The 22,745-nt window shown below is 39.8% G+C and overlaps 1 long non-coding RNA gene across 1 annotated transcript in view; it reads right to left on the reverse strand.

Moving 5' to 3' along the window:
• LOC148326059 (uncharacterized) overlaps positions 1 to 21,775 on the reverse strand; it is a 33,689-nt gene extending 11,914 nt beyond the window's left edge. The window contains exons 1-2 of the long non-coding RNA XR_015846166.1: positions 21,706 to 21,775; positions 19,738 to 19,835 (exon numbers count right to left, since the gene is read on the reverse strand). This is a non-coding gene — a long non-coding RNA (uncharacterized LOC148326059). The remainder of the gene's footprint in view (positions 1 to 19,737; positions 19,836 to 21,705) is intronic.
• Between the last annotated feature and the right edge of the window lie 970 nt (positions 21,776 to 22,745).

Genomic DNA, 22,745 nt, shown 5'->3' on the forward strand with positions numbered 1-22,745 from the left:
CCTGATCATTTCTCACATTAAACGATGTTAGTGTACTGTATATAAATAGGGGGGTATCCTTTTCCTGTACATTGCTGCCCTAAGAGGGATGTTTAAATTATTCCGCAGCCACGCTTGTAACTCAAAGCACTCATCTCAAATCATCTTGCCCATTGAAATGAATAGAAATTCCATCTATTTTATTTTTAAAAAGGTAAATGGAACTCTATAAAATGTTGCTTATATATTATGATTAATTCCTTGTGGCAGCTTCTGGTGTGCATGATTTGGCCACCGGGAAGCACAAAAATAGTCATGCAGGCACAAACGAAGAAGACTTTCAGAACGACTGTAAGTGACTCAGTAAGCCACAGTATTGTTATACTGTCTGTCTACAAGTGTTGCTACACCTCGTCTTCAAAATATTGATTGCTTTTCCCATTATGTGTTCGCATTAAGCCAGCGGAACACAATGTGTAATTCTCTTTTTTATGTTCAGTTTGACAGTAAAAATTAACTGCAAGTGGCATTCAACAGTTTGAAACCTTCGGCTAGAAGCAGCTACGCGTGATTTTCCGATTGAACCACTTTAAATTAAATTGCTTTCCCTCTACAAAGAGAATTGTGTTCATGTGGAAGCCAAACTGTTTCACTAATTAATAACATTCATCTTTGCCAAACTTCGGGCAAGATTTTAATAAGTTCTCTGACTACAAATACAAGCGAGATGTCAACATATCACCTAGTTGCCAGGATTACAATTAACAACTCAACTGAAGACTCTGTTTACTGAATATACAGGGCCACAAAAACGTAAGAGGAGGTGCCTGCAGATTTGCATTGTGGGGCATGTCTAAGTGAGAGCAGACGTTGCACGAGCCGTGCATTGATATTCATATGAGCCCTAGCAGTAAGGGTTTAGAAATCCGTTTAGAGGTCTGTTTATAATGGGGGGGGGGGGGGGGGGGGCAGGCTGTAAGGCTGGAGCAGCTTTGGAAAAGTGCACAAAGCCTTGTATGGTGCTCAGCAGGAGGGATCAAACCAAAAATCACCCCCCACTGACATGCAACCACTGACACATGTGATAATCCAAAGTACGGAGATATCGCAGGCAGTATTATTTAGAACGGACTACATATAGAAGACAGAAATGCAGCAAATCAGCAGGTCCTGACTTGACACTTGACTTTGGTGATTACAAGGCCCCCATATATCCTCCAGCACCCCGACAAACCCATCCTCCACCTTCTCTGCTAAATGACTCGGGGCCCCTCGGCTCGGCACAAAGACGCGGCTGCTCGTCTGTCAAGCGGAGGCGCAAGAGTGGGGCCCCTACTGGTTCCTATTCAGCCCCACAGAATGACATTATTGAAACCGCAGCCGCGGCTGTCCGAGTAGGGAGGAGCGAGGCCCACACCTGTCCTGTCCTTAGCATGCCTGCTTTAAGAAGACAAGATAAAGGGCGGAAGGACGGGCGGGCGGGGAGGCACAAGAATGCGTTGATGCACGACCAAGCCAGCTGTTACCACAGATATTTGGTGCTTTTGTACCAAGAGCAGTACTTTCGCCGTCTATTTTAACAGTCACATTACACCATTCATTATCATGAAGACAAAACAAAGGAAAGCCACACTGAAAAGTAAAATTATCAGGGGGGAAAAGACAGTAGCCTCCAAGAATAATGTGAGAATTTCAGCAAATGCAAGAAAAAATGCAACAATCAGAAAATGCAATGCTTTAGCTAGAATGCCATTAATCCATGAAAATGACACAAATCCGTTCCCGCCGCCGCCAAAACCTAACAAAATGCTTTTATGTGATTATTTTTTTTAAACTACGGAAAATAATTATTTTACTTACTTTTACTTTATAATTCCGGCATTTATAAAACCTTTAGTAATAACATCATTAAATAGAATGTAAAAAATTAAACATTGGTGACTTGACCACCGAGGGAAGTCATGACGACACAAAAGAAGAAGACTTTCACAACTACTGTTAAGTGACTGAGTAAACTGCAGTAACAGTCGCTCGGTCATGGAGGATAAAGAATATATGCTTGTGTTGATTGTTATATTGTCTGTGCACTATACAAATAAAGTTGTATTGTATTGTATTGTGTCTGTTATATTGTCGTAAAACAGACACTTACTTCGCCTGTCTTTGGTGTTTTGCATTGTGTGTTAGCATACACACAATGTGTAATTCTCTTTGTTTTATGTTAAGTGGGAGTGGCATTTAACAGCTTGAATCCTCTTTTGAGAAGAATTGCTCACTATCTATCAAGCTGCTTCTTGCTGTTAAGGAAGTTGAGTTCCCTGCCACAATACAGCGCTCGTGTCTCAACGATATCTCAAAAACTTCGCTTCCTCCATTAAGTTATGAAGAAAAGTTTTTGACTCCAGCGTAAGAAAAAGCCACCTGTTCCTTAGATTTAATGCTCCATGTCACGACCCGAAGAAGGTGGAAAAACAGTGTGCTTGGTCAGCACATATGGTCTGATTCTCCATGCAGTGAGTGAACATATATTTGTTGGTTTTGAACAGGTGAATGTATATATGAAGTCTCACATGCCATTGTTCCTTCATAATCTAAAGACCATCTGTCGCGCCTCTCATTAGTACCCGACGCACCTTTAAATGTGATACTGTGTGTTTACGTGAATTCCGATCCCACTCATAAGACTTTAAAGTGGTTTTATCAACACCGCAGATGATAACGCACCTGTATAAATAAAAAAATAGTTCTCCAAGGGGATTGTTCCCCTTTCCCCCCTGTTGACACGAGCAGAATCTTCAAAGAAAATCCAAATGACTCTATGACCCCGCCGCTATCACCGCACGGGGACTGATATCGATTGGTAGGTTGGGACCAGTCTCGAAGCTTTCTCCCAGGATCAAGGCCGATCAATATTTATCGCTCGCGGTGAAACATGCCACACAAAGGAATGGAGAGAAGTGGTGGACTCCCCTATGTTCATTTAATAGAGCCATGACTGCAATCAAATTGCGAGATACCCCCCCGTTAAATGAAGGTACAGAGTGATGTGAGTTGTCGTCATCACCCGTGAATTGAGTGCAAATAAGAGAAGGAGCTTGCCACTGGATTGCCGCAAAATGGAGTTCGTAGACGGTTTTTGATTCTCGTCGCTAGCTCGGCCTAGTGTTTATTTTTAAAGTTACAAATGCATAATATATGTCCACAGACAGGTTAGGATTTGGTGATGAAGAAACTTTTACATGCTGGAACTGCCATACTTCAGCCAGGAGGGCCAGCAGATCTTCCAAACTCGAAGCAAAAAAAAAAGCCATCAAATGGACAAGTCCATCTTTGCAAATGTTTCCGGGTCTGTGACTGCCACAAAGAACAGACTTTCCAAACTTAAACAAACAAACAAGGTATGGAAACCCCAAATAACCAACATTCCTCTTTAATGATGTGTCTAGATTTCACTTTCTTCTTCGGAAACATGTCCTGACACGTGCAGACTGGGGATGCGGAAACCCCCACCCCCCCTCCCATAAAGAGAGCCACTACATTTGAGAAAGAACACTTATCCTACTGTTATGTTGTCATCATTCACGGGGGCTTTATAGCCTGAGACACATTCTCTCTAGGAGTTGAAGAAAATAAGGTCCAATGATGCATTAGGGAAGCGTTTTGGATTAGAGATTTTTATTTTTTGCGAGGTCACAAAAGAAGGATCACAGATGTGTTATTGTTGGGTTTAAGAGTTCAGGGATTAGGGTTGTCGCAAAATGGGATTTTTGGATGGGTTAAGGTTTAGTGTCCAATCTAGACAGTTTAGGGTTTGGTTTGGTTTTGTTATGTCTCTGTATGTGTGTCGCGCCACTCCTTCCTCTCTTGTGCTTTTCTCACCTGCGCCTGGCTATCGCTGATGACTTCATGTATTTAACCTGGTGTCTCATTGCCAGTACCTTGTTGTCGCATGCCAGCTTTCCTTGTTCTTACTGCTGACTCACAGACGTTAAACCTGTTTGATTATTGACCTTGTCGTTTTTGCCTCCCATTGTGGATGTTGTTGCCTTTGCTGAGTGCCTACTTGTGGATCAAACGCTGTCTGTTTATGAAACAGTGTTTTTTTTTTTTTTTTTTGCTTGGTACTTATTATCGGCTACTAGTCCAATGGAAGTACTTAGTTAAGTAAAAAAAAAAAAAAATGTGATCGGTGCAGTCCTGCTTAAGTGTAGCAGTTAGGGTTGTCATAAAATAGGGTTGACGGGTGGTGGATTAATTTGGCACGAGAAAAAAAAAAAGACTGCAAAGAGAGCCAGCAGATGAAGGGGCAACAAGGAGCCAGCTGGACCAAGAACATGCAGCAGACAGAAAACTTTATGAATATGTAAATATGTATAATGTCCGATTTGGCGCCTGCCTGCCAGCGCGTGTGCACTTTTGTATACATTCATGCAAATTTGCTTGTCTTCTGTTCTTTCTAAGAAAGGGATATCTGACCCCCACGGTCGCCTATGAGCCCCAAGGTCGCCTATGAGCCCCAACACACCCTCCCAATTTCACCTCCCCCATATCCTGGACAGCTGTCAGCAGAGACCTGGACACAGAAAGACCCATCTGTCACCTTCCTTCAAAGGTCAGGCCTGTGTGCCTGTGTGCGAGTAGAAAGCTTCTTTTCACACTGCTAATCTCTGCTGTTGTTCTCTCTCGCACTCTCTGGCACACTTGTGAGGGTGATGGTTACTGTGTACTAGCAAGGCCACCTCATTTGTTTTCCGATGTGTGCCTCAGCAGAATTTATTTAGCTTATTTGCCTATTCTATTGGCTTTTTAATAGTACATGTAAAAGGCTTAGTGGTCATTAAAATTGTGAGTTTGCATCCTGTTTCTTTGATCACGCTAATTAGATCCCTCACATTTCAAAGCCACACTATTTTGGTTTGGGGTGAATCAATTATTCATTAGGCCACTTGAGGAGTAAAAGAGCTTATTTGAAGTTTCCATGACACTTGGATGGCAGAAGATTACAAATATTAATAAAGAGACACAGGAGGGCTTTACATTTGTGTTACAGTGGTGCAACATGTTTAGGATTATTTGTTTGTTACCATTTGACAGAGGGAAAAAAAGACGGATTGAGATTGGGAAAAAGCTTTGAGAGCCCCCTGTTGGTCTCCTTGAACATACACCACTGTGTCCTCAAAAAAAAAAAATATATATATATTTTTCTTATTTGACTATGATAATAATTTCAATTATAGAGCACTTAATATTCCCCTGAATCTTAATCTCAATCAAACTTCATTGTGTACATTACACCAGACATGAAATTTGACTGCAAATACAGCACTAGATGTGAAGAAACAAAGGCGGGCATACAGAGGAGATTTAGGCTTTAGTGTTATGTAAATGCTTTATTGGGGGAACAAAGACGTACTCTGAGAATAAAGAGGTTCACAAGCAAATACGCCGCCTAGAAAAACTGGCCTTCATTTTAAAGTAACACAAAATGCTGCACACAGATGCGTGACGCAAGCCTTTATTCGAATACATAATCATGACAATGCAACGCCAAGTCAATCACCTTTCCGGGATAACAATTCGTCCAGTTAAGGAAGAAATTGTGAATCCATTTCACTTGCTGTTATGCAAATGGGGATGGCCAGCCTAATGATGCATCAGTGTTGCAGTGTTATAACCATTTAAGCAAATGAAATGTTGGCTAGGACAAATGAATGCCATTTGCATTCATTTCTATGGAAAAAAAAGATTATTTGAGATACAAGTGTTTTGAGATATGAGCATCGACAAGAAGCAAATTAAACTCGCATCTCAAGGCACCACAATAGTTCAGATGTGATTCATGTCTACTTTTTTCTAGAAGTATTTTTCCATCGACTCTTCTGGACTGAAATTGTTGCTGAGAAGTGTTCAAAGTTGTAATATTGCAACGAAATGCATCAAGACGGCAAGAAGCGAGTCGAGTAGTTTCACTGACTATACGGTCAATATGAACACACAACATTGTGGAGTGACCGCATGTGAGTTTGGCGGAACGCTAAATACCTCTTTTTACGATCTTTTAAATGTTTCCGTCCTCCAACACACTTGATTCAAACGTTCAGCTCATCGGTAAGCTCTTCAGGAGCCCGATCATTTGAATCTGCTGTGTTGCAGGAGGGAAACCTTTTTTTGGTGACGCTGTTTTAGTTAGCAACAGAAGGGTTCAGCAACATAACTTAATGTCCCAGTTTGAATGATAGCGATAGGCTGGGCTAATTAGAGTACATGTTCATTTTTTTTATTAGTTTTTCTGGAAGAACCTGAGGCCTTTATCTGGGTAGAGACATTTATTTGCAACCTGATGACTAATTGAAGCATGGCTTCCATTAGCGTAGGAGCTGCTATTTGAGGAAATGCGGTATTATTACAATAAGTAATAAAAACAAGATGTAATTTGATGTTGCCCCAAAAACATACCAAACTTTAACAACTCACTCTAAAGGCAAGACCCCCCCCATCCCAAACCCCCAACATAAATTTAACAAGGCTTCCTTTGTCAGTGCAATAATCTAAACTGCACCTTCGTCTTGAACGCACCCCCCACAGAAACGGCACACATGCAATTTATTTACAGGAAGTGGTTTTATAGAAGGATGTTCTATAATTAAAGATGGATGGAGGGAACACAAGGCTCTGGGGGGGGATGTCGGAGGCAAAGAAAAGAAAAGGAAAGGAAAGGAGTGGGAAGGAGAGAGAGAGGCACAAAGAGGCTTTTGAGAGTTGCTGTGGGCGGTTTGCAAAACGCTGCTGGAGGCTTTGGGGTTATTGCAATACATAGTGTGCGTGTGTGTGTGTGTGTGTGTGCGTGAGCGTGTGTTTGCGCGCGCGTGTGGGTATGAGAGTGAGAAAGTGTGTGTTGGGGTATACAGTTTGCTTGAGTGGCATCGTCTCATCTTCCTGCGTCACTCGTTTGATTGGATTGCAGATTGGTGAAGCAAAAAATAATAATAATAAATCCTCACTGATTCCCATTATTCCATTGCTGTCAGTTAAACCGACTTTGTGATCCTTCCACTGGCTTTTATTTGATACATGGTGCATCACCAAATCACGAAACCTATCCTTTAGACCTGCTTTGTTGTCATATGATAACACTCCCTGAATGGAACAAAAAAAATAAAGTACGTCCCGTGTGACAATGTTGATCTTAGGCGGCTCCTCTATTTCTACACAACATGGCTGTTGAATGCCACTATGTATAAATACACAAGGCGGAGCTTTAAGAGATCTTTGATATACAAGGGACATCTTTTGGAAAAGAGAGAGGGAGCGTTTTCACGTGATGAACATGTGACAAAGCGGGGTGACGGGAAGGAGAAACGTCAACGTCCAGCCATCAGAGCGCTAAAATTTGCCACAAATCGAGTTGGTCGTGAAAAGAAACAGGATGCACGTAACATTACATAATAAGGTGTATCAAAACTTGAAAGCGGTCAGTAGAGGGATGCGAAGAATATGTATTTCCCGGTATCTTACACTCTCCGCTTACAATACTTAGGGAGCCCATCAAAATGTAGCAGGCCTTTGGAAATGCATGCAATGTGATGTTATAAAAGAGTACGCGTGGACACCGCTTAAGCTAGTCTGCACAGTCACCTAGACGGCCATGATGGTGATCGGCCGGTTATCATGGAAAAATATGTCATCTGCAAATGTCAATCAATGCCCATCGCAAACGATCACCCGCAGCTCTTCCTTTGCAGCTTGCAGCCAACTAGACCTCAGCCTGTGTGCAGTGTCGTGTTGTCAGACACGTCATATCCGAATACGATACTATTATGTCACGGTATTGATATTACAAAAACATGCATGGCAGGTTGATCAGACACTGAATTGCCTCGAGGTGTGAGTGCGGTTGTTCGTCTATGCGTGCCCGGCGAGTGGCTGGCAATCCGTTCAGGGTGTCCCCCGTCGACTGGACAAAGAGAGCTGGGACAGTCTCCAGACCGCGCGACACCCGTGAGGAGAAGCGGTTCAGATAATGGATGGATGGATGATACTACACTGCGCATGCCCGCAAAGCCCTCACTGCAAACCCGCTTGTTCTACATTTCGCTGTAGCTAAGTATGGCCAGTGCAACGATGGTGGCAAAAAAAAAAACAGTCTTGTTTACGATAAGAAAAATATTTCTAATGCCTTTTTATAGTATTTATCAGTTTTAGATCCTTGTGGATTTGAGAATGGTATTGAGTAGCGAGTAATTTCCTAGCTTTCAATAGCGAGTTTGAAATTTTAGCATCGTGACAACCTTACAGTGCAATTTTACGTCCCATCATCACCAAACCAAGAACTCAATCACATTTTTTTCATGTTGGTAATCTTAAGAACCAAAAACTAGTCGCCTCCGTAGCAAAGTAGTATCTTCAATTGCTTCAAGGCATTACCTAACAATTCGACGCAAGCAACAAAATCTGTGACGAATTGATTATTATTATCGGCACGGTGGCCGAATGGTTAGCACGATGGCCTCACAGTGAGAGACAGCATCGGGCGTGGGTTCAATCCCGGCTCCAGCCATCCTGTGTGGAGCTTGCATGTTCTCCCCGTGCCTGCGTGGGTTTCCTCCGGGTACTCCGGTTTCCTCCCACATTGTAAAAACATGCATGGCAGGCCGATTACAGGGACAACGGATGCAAATTAGCCATTGGCTATAATCTGGCATATTTACAGGAAACTGTTTGATTAATATGCACTGTCCCTGTATACTTTCAAAAATAAAAACAAATACAAATGTGGCAAGTGAGACACAACATAGCAGTCTTCACTGGAAAAATCCTGACGCAAAAAAGCAGAGTGAAATTCTGAGAAGAAAGCAAAAGCACACGTCACTGAGCGTCGCTACTTGACCTTTAAACATCCTGCTTCTTATGCCACAATGTGGGTAAGCACATTTATATCACTTGGATGGAATATGCTAATCGACAAACCTGGTAAAATACTGTACATGTTTTTTGTTTCTTAAGGTTTTCAGCATTCTGTTAGAAATGATGGCATGCTCCGAGCCAAATGAGAAACCGACAGATGTTCGGAAGGTAGAAGGAAAATGGCAAAGATCAGAGGCCGACGGAGGAGCAAAACAAAGAGAATACACCTGATACTGAGCCTGTAAACATCACAGAGGGATATCCATCCAACTGTTATCGTTATGAAAAAATAAGAAGACGCAGTACTAAGCAGAATGGCTGCTTTGTGAATTTCATTTCAAGGAATACATATAATACAGGCAATGATTGAGGTCATTTTAACTGTCATGGAATTATTCATCACAAAAAGTGTATCCAGTAAAACAACAGATGATTTGTTCATTATTACCTCTAATGAAGTGACAGATGCGTGACACAGTGACTGATGTGTGGACGGAGATTACGAGGCAGGAGGCAAGTCTTCCTAAACGTTACACGCTTAATGATGTCATCTTTTCAGGCCGATTTTTTTTACAGCATTTGAGATTGGAGGTACAGTGTTGACCAAATTGCCCTTTTTTTTTTTTTAACTATGATCTGTTATTTGGTCTATTTCTGTACGGAAAAAAAAATACATTGAATTCCATAATTCGGTGCCATCCTGTTGCATTTTGTTGTTGCTTGTCTGACAATAGTGTGAAAATTAAATAATATCTTGGCAAAGTTAGAGTCCTTGATCCAACGTTTGTGTTTGTCAGCATTATATTTTACAAGAGACCCTTTGCACAGCACAGTACAGTGCAGGTGACCGAGGGATATATTTTTAGTTACCAGCACTGTGTGCCTCAGCTTTACAACACTACATTTTCGACCACACAGTTCTTGTAAACTGCCAGAACAAATGTATTCAGAAAGCGAAAATGACAGCAGATGGTAGATTGTAAGGACAGTACATTTGGATGGACACACTTTGAACACACTGGCAGTCTTAACCACCGGGGGGGGGGACTGTAAAAGCTCTTTAATGCTATTGTACACTCGCGTCTGACAAAATTACAGTGTGCTGTGTTATATAATCACAGTTTAGAGGAAAGAGCAGTCCACATGAAGAGGATGTTAGGCTAAGATAGGTATGAGAGCAACACAACCTCTCTGACTTAATCCACTAAAAAAATAAAATAAATTACAAGCAAATATAATCCGACCTGGGATTTGGAACAACATATTCTATAATTCATATATTCACTGTTAAATAGCAATGCAGCATACGGAAGAGACCGATTTTATATGCCATAATGCTGATCGACCTTTCCAGTGGAGAGAAATGAAGACTCAAGATCAAAAGGCATGACTCGGAAATCTAGACCAAACACCACAGAAAAAAAATATGTAAACCACAATGTTGTGTAATTTGCTCAAAGTTTCTGATAAAAGTCAAACGTACCCTGTTTGTTTGTTTCTCATATGTCGCTGCAGCAGCAGCCTCGGCTTCCGGTTGATGCAGAAATTAGCAGTCAACCTGTGTGAAACTTTGTCACGGTAATCTTATTTTTGTTGGACGATATTGCATAACTATTGTCAGCAAGAGCTGTATTAAAGTAATGCCCAGCTCTTAATTATGTAAATAATTGTAGTGACAATGATGCCTTGGTAATATTAATATTACTGTCCTACCTTGACTTACAAGCGACCTAAAATAGGAGTCCTCTCTTGGTTGATTTTTCTGGAGGTTCTTAAGCAAATGTTCAATTTACAAAAAATTAAATTATGATATAATTCAAAAGAAGCAGGCGTTTGGCCGCCAGTCAACAATTCTTCAAAAAAATAAAGACAGAGTTCATTGTCACTCCCATCTTAAGTTAAGTGTAAAAAATAAATTCTTGCTGTTAATTAAAAGCTCCTATGTTAAAATGTAACTTCATTGTAATAGTGCAGTGCAAAAAAATAACAGATGACGACTTGAACATTACACTGAGTGCCATTTGTCTCGACCTATAAAAATTACTTTATCTGAACTGCTTATCAGCACAAGGTGTGCTGGATCTTATCCGAGCTCAGAACAACCTGAACTGGTCAGTCAATCACAAGACACACATAAACAAACAATCATTCACGCATTTGCAAAACATATATATAATTGTACGCTCATTATTTTCTACCAAATTCTAATGGATTCATGTGGTGCCCCATTTATTTTTTTTAGATCCATGTGGATTTGGTTCAGAGACAGACATTCCTACGAATAAATAAATATCACCCCTTATTCACTCGTCAATAATACAGTAGTGTGAAGGACTGTGACGGATTCGCCAACCTGTTTGTCGCTATGTGAATCCCTTGCCTACTGTGCATTTTATCAAAATAGAATGCTGCATAAGAAGAACACTGACACGAAACAGAAATAGATTCAACGAGAAAAAGAGGTAAAATTGAAATCCATGATGAAAAGTGCTGAAGGGAGCCGAGGCCCATCAGTAATTACATCACACGTGGGAACGACCGAGATTAAAGCTGTAAATGCATTTGGACGAATCAACCACAGAATAAATAACGCAGCGGCCGAATAACTTCAAGGCCTGTCTAATAATCCCGTCCACCGAATTCAGGATCATTTCTCTGTGTGCGCCTTTGTGCGTGTGTGTGTGTGTGTGTGTCTGCGTGTGTGTGTGTGGTTAATCTGTCTCTGTCACTCTTTCACTCTCTCTCTCTCTCTCACTCTCACTCTCTCTCTCTCTCTCTCTCTATCTGTCTGTCTTCAGTGCATTCCTCTGCGGGGTCAAATATGCACTTCAGGTTTGCACAACCGGGTTTTGCGATTTACTACGTGCATTAGTACTCTTTTTCCATCTCCGCTTCGGACCCTTGTTAAAAGAATATATGTTTTACCCCAAAGCTGGCAGGAATGCAATCAAAAAACGTCATCATATCCTTTATAAATCTGCACTGTCTCACTACAATTGAAAAATCAATTTTCTATTTATTAATTGTATATTTTCTAAACCACAGCGCCATCTACTGGCACTATTTAGCTCATGTACTGAACAAAATTTGCACCAATATAGTTTTTTTATCAGAGCCCTTGAGCTATCAGGAAATTCTCAGCAAAAGTAGACTAAAATGACAAATAATTTGCATTTGTAATGATCAGCTCTAGTGGAACCAGACAAAATTATCTTATTAAAGTAAACTAAAATGACTCATGCATCAGACTTGAGCTTAGAGTAGAGGGAATCTATTTACCAGAGGTATTACAGTATGTGGCCTTCCGGAACATGACCCAAAATAACTGGAGGATGATGCGGCCGATGATGATATTTTGTTAATCTGGAAGAGATGTGACCAAATTGTTTCACAATCTGAAACGTGTGCGGTATCTCATGGTCTCCTCTATTATTGAGTTATGCTTACATCTAGTGGAAGAACCTAGAATAACACGGGTCAACAGGTTTCAAGGTCATTTTCATGAAGAGGTAACAGAAAGTTATTGCTCAGGCAGTCTGCAATCAAAATTTAAAGTGCAGTGATTCAAAGGTGACAGTATATTTCACATCTAAATCTGTCACAAGATATACAACTAACCCTCTTACCCCCTAAGATAAAAATGGCTTGTTGAGGGAAGTGGATAGCCGAGTACATTCATGACATATGACTATGTGCAGTAATATGCAGTGACAGAGCCAAAAAAGTATCACCCACACAGACAGGATACAACGTGAGTCAATGAAATCACAAATGGTTTTATCAACTGTAAATAGTCTATAAATTCAGTTTTCGTACCCACGTTTTTATAAGCAATCTGTTTGTGTTATCGTGTGAATCCAGATGGTTGTGGTTCATGTCCCCCCCCCCCCCCCATTTTACAGCCCCTGATCCTTTCTTGGTTTTATGCCAAGTCCACTTTCGCCGTCCTAACGTCATGGGGAAGGTTTCGTAAATATAGATCAGCACATGACTCATGAGGGTTCCCCAGATAGATGAGAAAGTTCTTGGTAGTCTGAAGATGTCTGTTACCGCAACGACGCAATAAACTGAAACAGTCATGTTTGGATTTACTTTTGATGACAGAAAGTGCAGCAATTCTTTTGCCTGTGTTAGTTTTCCCATCAGTGACGGTATAAAGGTGAGTGTATGTGCCCTGTGATTTAGTTTTTATTTGGTAAATTTTTTGGTTTTAGGTTATGTATATAATTAGCATCTATGAGGCGGTGTTGTTACTCTTCAAGTAATGGAAGAGAACACTAACACTGCGTGTGCAGCAAGATTTACAGACAAGTTGTCATCTTCCGAAATTAATGGCCCAAGGTATTTTTTCATTTTTTTCATAAAACATGGCAAAACTGAACCAATTACTGGTAATATTTGTTAAGAATTTCCTTTCAGTCATAAAGTTGAATGATCTGTTTAACGAAAAGCTGTAGCCTATTTTAGCATTTTGGCTAGCATCCTGTGATGTTTACAGCGAAAAACTACATTTTTTTGTCAAAATATGGCTCAGGTCATTATTTTGTGATGTCAAAAATATTATTTTTCCTGTGCAAAGAAAGATTGATACTCCTGCCATACAGAGAATTTGAGAGGAGCTGAGCCTCCACTTCAATATATCCATATAGTCTGCCTGATACTGCCCCCTAGTGGCCTAAGCATACACACCAGAATAATCAGCACAATGCATCATTTTTAAATATTGATATTATGTATTTACTGTATGTTCTTTATAAAGTATAATATTACAGAGTGCTATTTTTTTTCAATAAAAAATATTACAAAAACGTTACAAATGTGGTTCTGAAAGAAATTAAACTTGTATCTCAAGGCACCACTGGACATCATGTAAAAACTATGCACTATGAGGCAAAGTTTTGTTCAACAAGGGGACATAAACCAGATCCTCTTTCACAACAATGGTGGTGGGAGTTACGAAGGGGGGCACTGCTCTCTGAAGCTAAATTGAAACATCTCCCAGTCATGATGCCATGACTGGCCATTGTTCCAGTGAGCAATGAGATGAAGAAGAACTGGAGGAGACCAAGGAGCGCTTTGCTTCCATTTGGCAGCAACAAGCGAGTGCGAGACTGATATTAGGCGGTTTGTTTTGACGCCTCTCTTCCACATAGCCTTAGCCTTGCCTTGTTCCCCCTCCCCAGCCTCGCTCTCGTTCTCCCGCATCCCCCCTCCCTGGGAAAACAGGGACAACAAATTAGCCTTTTTTTCTCTGCGGGACCCAGGGAGGAGGACACTTGGACAGCCCTCAGAGTGTCCGCCTGGAGTTCCCATGCACCCCTCTTGCCCCTTCCCCTTTCAGAAAGCGAGGAAGCAGTCATTGTGCCAGCACCTGTCTCTGAGGAAATTGGTAAAAGTGATGGCTTTGTTAGCCATCCCCATGGCAACCAGGAGAAAAGAGCGGGGGCCAGCGCACAAGAATTGGGGAAGAGATTGGAAGGGGGTCGGTGAAGGAAAAGGGGGGCTGGTGTATGCGTGTATGTGTGTGTGTGTGGGGGGGGGTCAGGGGGCTTGACAATGAAGTAGCAGTTGCGTCGCTTTTGGCTTGGATCTATAGGAGGATGTGGTGACTTGCTGTGCGTGCATGTGTACGTGTTGGGAGGGTGCATTGTGTGTGTTCATTCAATTCAATAATAAGCCCATGTCCACACAAACAAGAGATTTTTTTAAAAGAGTGAATGCTTTTCTTCACAATTTGAACACACATCCAAACAGGGTGGGACTGATTACCCACATCGCAATGTATTATATCTTTTCTGTAATGATAGAGTTGTTCTGGAACTTTTGACGAGTACCGACATTACCAAAAAAAAATAAAAATAAATATGCGGTTCTTGGCGCACCAGAATGACCAACATTAAAATACAGTAATGAGATATTTGGGATTCAGACCTGCTCAAATTTAGTCTGATTATTATGGGTGATTTTTTTTAATCAGTTTGAATTAGTCAGAAGATACACTGTATTATTTTGACTCGTTGTTTTGTTATGTGAAATTAGTATTCAAATGAGATATTCCGGAGTAACTCAACAACCAGTTTCATACTATTCCTTCATTTGTCTTTGATGGTAATGAGCCATTTTCGCAAAATGATCCCTGACCGGCTAAAATGATGCAAGTCTATATTGCCGCCTTGCTAATGTTTTGTTAATGAACATTTGTATTTTTTCATTTTATTGAGGGGCAGGAGGGTGTTTTGTCATCCTCAAAGTAAGGAAAACAAACTGGATCAATCATTACTTTGTACATTTGGACAGAGACCACATATCCCTCACTTGCAACTTAACAGCAGGTGACATTGAGATGGAACCCCGAAGGACTTGAAGGTCACAAAGGTGACTTCGCATCGACACTCTAGAAAATCAAGCAGCGGGCGGCCTGCCGGAAAAAAAGCGCATTCCCAAACTAAATGCTTCATTTTACGTTGAATCATGCAGGTGTCCACTCAAATGTCTTCATGACATTCTCATCACAACAGGAGCATATCGTGTGGACTGTATTCCAATATGCGACATCACTTTAGGAACTGACATGACAGTTCAATTCAAGGGTCTCTTGTGACACATCCTGCTCGACTTTTCTTAACTTGAGTTCTATCATTCCTTATCACATCATGGGATTTTAAAGCCATGGTCATTACCTCCGAGCCCCATGAGATGGTGCTCTTTCCCTGGTTCTTCTGCATAAAATTGGCTCGCTTGTTCCTTTTTTTTTCTCTGCTAGACTAGACTCCCCTGTAAAAGATTAAAAGACTTTTAACAAAGGGTATAAACGTCAGTCATCATTCAAGTCCGTTTGGTCTAATTTGGGCGAAAATTATAGGTGCCACAAACCCAACTATCCCTTTTATGAACACAATTCCCCTACAGTAATTCTAAATTATAGCCGAGTTCTTTATGTCCCTTTGCACGGACATAGGATTAGGAAAAAAAAAAAAAAAGAAAAGAACTTTTCATCTTCCCCTTTGTGATTTCCTCTACACGGGAGGTTTGTGGGCATGTTTGAAGATGTGATTGATGCTTAGTCTGCTACTGAGCCGCAAAACATTCTGCTGCAATTATTCTTTAGATTAAAGTATTAGGGAACCCCGAAGCAAACCATTTTGTTTCAGTGTCCGAACAATGAGAGCATTGCTACTTTTCTGTCTTTAGTCTCACCTCTGATTTTTTAGTGAAAAAAAAAGAGCAACTGGCATAGGCCCGTAAAATATATATTATTATGTTTATGAGCCTGTCTGCAAATTCATCTTACGTTACAGGAACAAATGGCATACAGTATATTTGACATGTTGCTGGTTCGCCACCTGTAAAAATAGAGAACTTGCGCAAAAATCGACCAATGCGGCAAAGACTCAAATATTTCCTCTAACAACCCAGGCTAAACGCCTCCTTGGCATAAGACGACCTAAGAGTAATCGAGATGCATCACTTCAACATACTTCCTTGACACCAATTACTACTTTCCTATTAGAGAAGCTTTTGAAAGAGGACAAAAATACATCAACAGCCACTTTTAGGTGAGTTTTGTTCAAATAAATGTTCAGTGAATTAGTTGAGGATTGGCACCTCAGGAAAAAAGTACCAAGAAATTAATATATGAATACAAAAAATGTGAATATTGAAACATAACACAAACTAAAAAAAACAAAGATGAAGTTAAAACATTTGCGTGGATAATCCAACTGACGCTCACTGAGCTGAAGTGTCACAAGATTTGCTGACAACTTTTACTGTGCCTGACTTGAGAGGCTCAGCAGCATATAAAAAAAATCTGTGAGGCATCAGTATGAATTCTTGTCTCAGATAATGCCTTCATGTTGTGCCGTTACATGACGACATCTTATCACAGGCTTGTCAAGTTTCATACTCACCGCACTTAGAATAAATATGAAAACAAAGCAGATGTGTATCCGATCATGACGTGATATGTTCAATCTGTTTATTCTCTCAAGCGATGCAGCGCCTCCCACCGCTCTCGAATGGAGGATAAAATTTGATGGGCAGCAGTGAAAATAATTGGCTCTGTGTACTGTACTGCTCTCGTTGCATCTGAATCTGCATCTGTCTTTCCTGACAGCATGTGATAATATCGCCACATGGGAACCAAAGTGAACACTAGCGGGTTACAAAGCCCTTTAAAAGTGTCTTCACTGAGCTGTGATTTATCTCGACTGCTACCTTTCCTGAAACCAAATACTTACACAGTGTATTCTTCCTGGTGCAGAAACCACTAATAAGATAATCAGCCTTCATTACAAAGGACTGTATTTCAAAAAAGAATCTAACAAAGCATTTTTATTCGGTGCTTTCCTACCTCTGTTTCACAGAAACTCACAGGATTATGTGTTTTGAGTATGAAGTAATGGGTGTGAGCCAATGTATATACATTTTGTAGATACAGTGGGACATTTAAAGCTAGAGTATACATATACTCCCCATTCTTAAAGTCACGCTTGAGCCTTTTTTATATATATATTATTGTTGGAGAAGCAAGCATAGTCATTTTCATGTATTTGACTGAAGCCCATCATTAGGTCACATTGGTGGGAGGGGCGGCAGATGGCATAAATCAACACCGACCTTATATGAAGTTGAAGCCTGCTTTGGCAGCGGTGTCATTCATGTATGAGTCTTTTTTTTTGTACATGACAAAACTCACATGTTTGTGATTCGCTCCTTTTTTCCATTGCTTCCATTTTCCAACAGATTCTGTTCACTTAAGTCAAATGGTGCGGAAACATCCAACTAAAAGTCACAAAGCCGTAAACGTCCTTCGAATCGAGTCAGACCAAATTCCAACAATGTCCTGGCAAGTTCTGACCGAACCATATCATCATACAAGATGGAGCGTGAAGTTTTGTTCATGCTTATTCTGGTTCTGTCCTGGAGAGAATATTAGCTGACTGGAGAGAACAGGAACAAAAGAGTTTCGTGTGGGAGGAAATTGAAGAAAGATGCTATATAATTACACTAGCAATTCTGCAAATGTGGTATGGGTGCCTCTAGTGGTATGTGAAAGAATCTCTGTCAAAGTAGCGACCAGTTGTATTTATCTTTCATGTTCAATATATTGGCATTTAATCTTTAGGAACTTTAAAAAAAAAAAAAAAAAGGTTAGCAATTATGCTCTCAATCACTTACATTTTAAGTTTCATGTCAAACTAATCATAAAAAAGGGAATTTCACCTGGATTTAAAACAACCACATAGTTGAGCCTTTCAGTCCATTGACTTAATGCTAATGCTAAATAGCATTTATGTTACGGTTCTAAAACACTCTAAGGAACAGCCAGAATACAAACGGTGCAGCAACACATGCAGACAGAAAATACAACAGAAATCTCTGTTGAATATTTGTTATCCTCTGGAAAGAACAATTAATACTATATAGCGTCGTACTGATGAGCCCAGAAGAGCTGAGACGTATCAATGAACAGTGGGCCAATCAATTGATCCAGTGTGAAATAAAAAACATTTTTTTTTTGTGTAAGGCTGGAACATATTCATGGGAATTCCATTCATTTCAAAGTTTTTAGTATGTAGTATTTCATGTATTTTTATTGTAACATATTCAAAATTGTCAGTGCTTATATGCAGTTCATAAGCTACAACTACAATTTTATGTTTAGAAATGATTCTGCTTTTATTATATCAATAAATACGCAGAGACACTCTCTCGCACACACACACACACATGCCGACAAACACCTTAAACTGAAACCTCACACTAAGTGCAGACTGGACCACACACGCGCTGCCTCACACTAAATGTTTTGCAATGCTATAAACATGTTTTTCGGTTGAAAAGAAGATTTTTGTGTGCGGTTTGCACGTATGAGTGTCTACAGTATTGTGTATGCGAGTGAAAGTTACACCACATGTGTAGTCAAACGAGCAGCTCAAGAGCATGTTTCCATATTGTAAAATATATATATATGGGAAATGAAGTGGTTTTATGAAACATGACACTGGTTAATCAGTGGCTTTATGTGTCCCTATACATCTTTGCTCTTTTTCTACCACATCAAGGTTTTATGTGATATATAAAATATAATATAATATATATATTATATATTTCATTTGTTTGGTTTTTAAGTTTGACCTAGATAAGGTTGTGCAATACTGATTTTACCAGGTGTTGGAATTTATAGCTATGGCGATTCAGAAAAAAAAAATCACCTCCTGCTGAACCTAACTAATTCATAAATAATTGCAAAATGTATTCCTATATTACATATTATATCATTGTGATTGGATGTATGTTGTTATTATTATGAAAACAACGCATGTTAAGGGATAAAGGAGGGCAGATTCGGAGTCAGCAAAACAAAATCATCTGGAAAAGTTTACTCGTCCCTTACCATGCATTTCTGACTAAAAATGTAAAAAATAAATCCAATTTCTTGACCAGCGTAATTAACCCAAAAGTCACACGCACACTGTATCACATGTTGTTTACATGCACCTGTAAGAGGCGTGGTTTTGCACGTGATACCCGCTGGAGTTGGCCATTGCCACACATCTAATTCAGTGTTGATGAGATGAAATTGTTAATAACATACTATATTATTACTAAGTGATAATTAATGGCTGTGAAGTGTTACATTTACAATGAAATGCTAAAACTACCTGCTAAATCACTTGTGTGAGTACCGTACATGTTTTTGGGAACGTGAAGAGAATATATGAAGAATATATGAGGACTATTGTTGTAACGTCTTAGTCGTAAGATAGTAAAGGTGTCATTGTCTCTTAAGAGCATCAACTCAATTTCTGCAATGCACTGTTTTTGAAATACATAAATAAATATACTCACAGTTTGATTTTGCCAGGGCAGATGCCCAAAGTTTCCCTCTTTTAAACACATCAACAATACTTCCAGGTTCTGACACAGGCCTGGCTCTCAGTTCTTTCCTGAATATGGAGAAAAACATTAAATTGATAACAGAAAAAAAATCAAGGTCTGGTATTGACAAGTATGTAGTTAGTTGCTGCATCATATTGCACTTGTTTGCGTCATGTCGCTAAACAATTTGCAGCTGTTTTTAAATAAGTGCTGTTGATTTAATCTGCTTTTTCCCTTCTGCAACAAAATGGATGTTATTCTACAAAAAAAAACACAAAAACAAAAGGACGCTTGTGCAATACTTTAGTTTGTTAAGCAAGTGAGGCTAAGGCATTCAAAGTCATTAAAGACGCATCATTTCAAATGAACAGAGAAAGGAATGTCTTTTTACACTGAATAAATGTGTCTTAGTGCTTTTGGCCAAGAGCGCGGTGAGACATCTTTATCTTCAGATTTTATGTGTGTGTGTTAATCTCTGACATTGTATTTTAAACGGGCCTTTTTGGGGGGTTTCCACGGCAGCGGCGTGGAGCCACATTGCACTGGCAAACGCAACATACAATATATGTGCATAACACATACATGCAAATTTGTAAAGCCACATATGGTCTTGTTGGTAAAGTTGAGCCACACACACATATACTCGTCACACTGTTGCCTCGGCTCTGCACTCTGTCTGGGTGGTCTGCACTGAAAATGTTTATGATCTAAAGTGAGCTAATCCAACTGGCTTGTTTCGCTGAATTGAGAATGATTTACAGGATGCTGCAGCAGAGGAGGAGCCCCGAGGAAATCTTAAGGCTCCATTTCAAGTCATTCTTGGTCCAGACATGCACGGTTGTCTACCCGCCCCCCCACCACCACCCCCGCCGTTTCTCACTGCAATGTGTTTTTGTATTTTAGTCTGCTGCTTGGACAGACGTCTTTAACTGACAAATTAGCTACACTTTGACAGCAGGCACAAAGCTCTTTTTCGCCCCTCGTGGAAAAGGGAAATCTTCATCATGATATCAATCATGTCTTTCAGGCACTTTGCTCTTCCAATAGCATTGACTGTTGACAGCAGCCTTTCCGAAATGCAGTATTTGAATCCCAAAGTCCAAAGTTTGATTGAGAAAATGTTTATACCGCTTATCCTATTCAAGGTCAGAGCGAGCTGGAGCCTACCCTAGTTGACTCGTAGACTACGTAAAAAGAAGAAACAGTATAAGGACGTTTATGCATGTTGATGGAAAACGGATGAAAACTCAAGTTATGTTAATGTTCTGTATTTTACAGTAATCCTATACTTTAACAGCCAGTTCCATGATGTAATTAGATGATTATATTATGGTAATTGTATTCCATTATCAGTCATATAATTATTAGCACAAGCCACTTTATTGGGTTAGAGAGCTATCATATATGTCGTAAGCAGACAACACCAATAAATTAGTTAAATGGTCTTGTGCAGTGGGGTCAAATTTATTTTTGTCATGGACCACTTTGGAGTTACATTTTCCCTCAGAGGACCGGGATGACTGTGAAACCATATGAATATTTAATAGCCTCCTCTTATTATTACATACACAGACCAAAAGGCAAGAGTAATAGTTGGGTTCAACTGTTGCTCAAATTACTGTAATTATGTAGCAAGAAAATTCTTGCAGAAGCTTTTATTATAGATGCCAATTTGAACTTTTGGTTCAAATTTTAGCAAGCATCATAGTCTTTGACATGCTTGATATGCTTTTGTGGGCCACATAAAATTATGTGGTGGGCCATATCTGGACCCCGGGCCTTGAGTTTGAAAGTACACTGTCACTCACGAATGTTAACGATAGAAACATTACATTTATGTTAACTTTTACATTTTAGCCAAATGAATGGGACTTTTAGAGGGAAAAAACACTCACTGTGAGCTGTGTTCCGAACAACTTCATAGTGTCATTAAATTACCTTTGAATGTCGGTCCGAACAACCTCCATGAGCGCTAATGAACATCACGTTCGACGGCGAAATGGTCCTGTCGTCATCACTTACGGTGCATTGTGGGACTTGTAGTATGAACGGTGCTTGAACGCTTAACTGGCAGTTTGGTTTGTTTGCGTGTTCGTGTACGTGTGTTTTGTGTTTTGTTTCTTTTACTAGAAAACATTTTTGATAGTAGTGAATCGCACATGCTAGTTTTTCAGGGTTAAAAGACAATTCATATAATCGTTTTATACACATTGTATATGACTTCAATACCCTACAATTGAATTTATGTATTCTGGCATTCTCTCAGTCTTCTACTTTCGACCAAGCAGCGACGGGCAGTCAAGCTCATCTCCTGGCCAGAGCAAACACAACCAAAAGCCACATTCCCCGCGCTCAATTTTCTGTTACGTCTCTCTTATCCTCTGTGAAATGGGAGTTGTCAAGCTTGAAGTCAGGAGGAGTTGTTGGGTGGCTTGTGGCTGCTAATCTGTTCTCACCACTGTGAATAATAGGGGGTTAAGAAAGTAAAAAATGTGGGTGGGTCATTCCTTTGCGGTGAGGTAACCATAGTAAACCAGAAAACATTAATACAAATCATATTCAAATAATAATAATAATAATAATAATAAATAATGGGTGTAACAATAATAATATAATAAGATGATAGCACCGGAGCTCAATAAATTAAAATTATAGTACGTGATAAATCAATTGTATTTTAATACACACAAACACGACAGTTATTTTTGCTAATCACATTTAAAATAATAATAATAATAAATAACAGATGTAATAATGATAATAATAATAAAATAAGATGGTAGAATCGGACTCGAATAGGAAAAATTAAATTATTGACTGTCTTAATCAATTATATTTTAATACACAAAAACACTACGGGCATTATTGTTGCTGAAAATACACAAAATAATGTAATACATCACTGTACAGTAAACTGAGTCTGGTTTTGTTTTGTTTTTTTCGTCTGGGAACACTCTCGTCTCCAGAATTGTTTCCTA

This window comes from Idiotropiscis lumnitzeri, chromosome 12 (genome assembly GCF_059441095.1).
Source record: "Idiotropiscis lumnitzeri isolate Australia: NSW breed Sydney's pygmy pipehorse chromosome 12, RoL_Ilum_1.0, whole genome shotgun sequence".
NCBI classification, from domain to species: Eukaryota; Metazoa; Chordata; class Actinopteri; order Syngnathiformes; family Syngnathidae; genus Idiotropiscis; species Idiotropiscis lumnitzeri.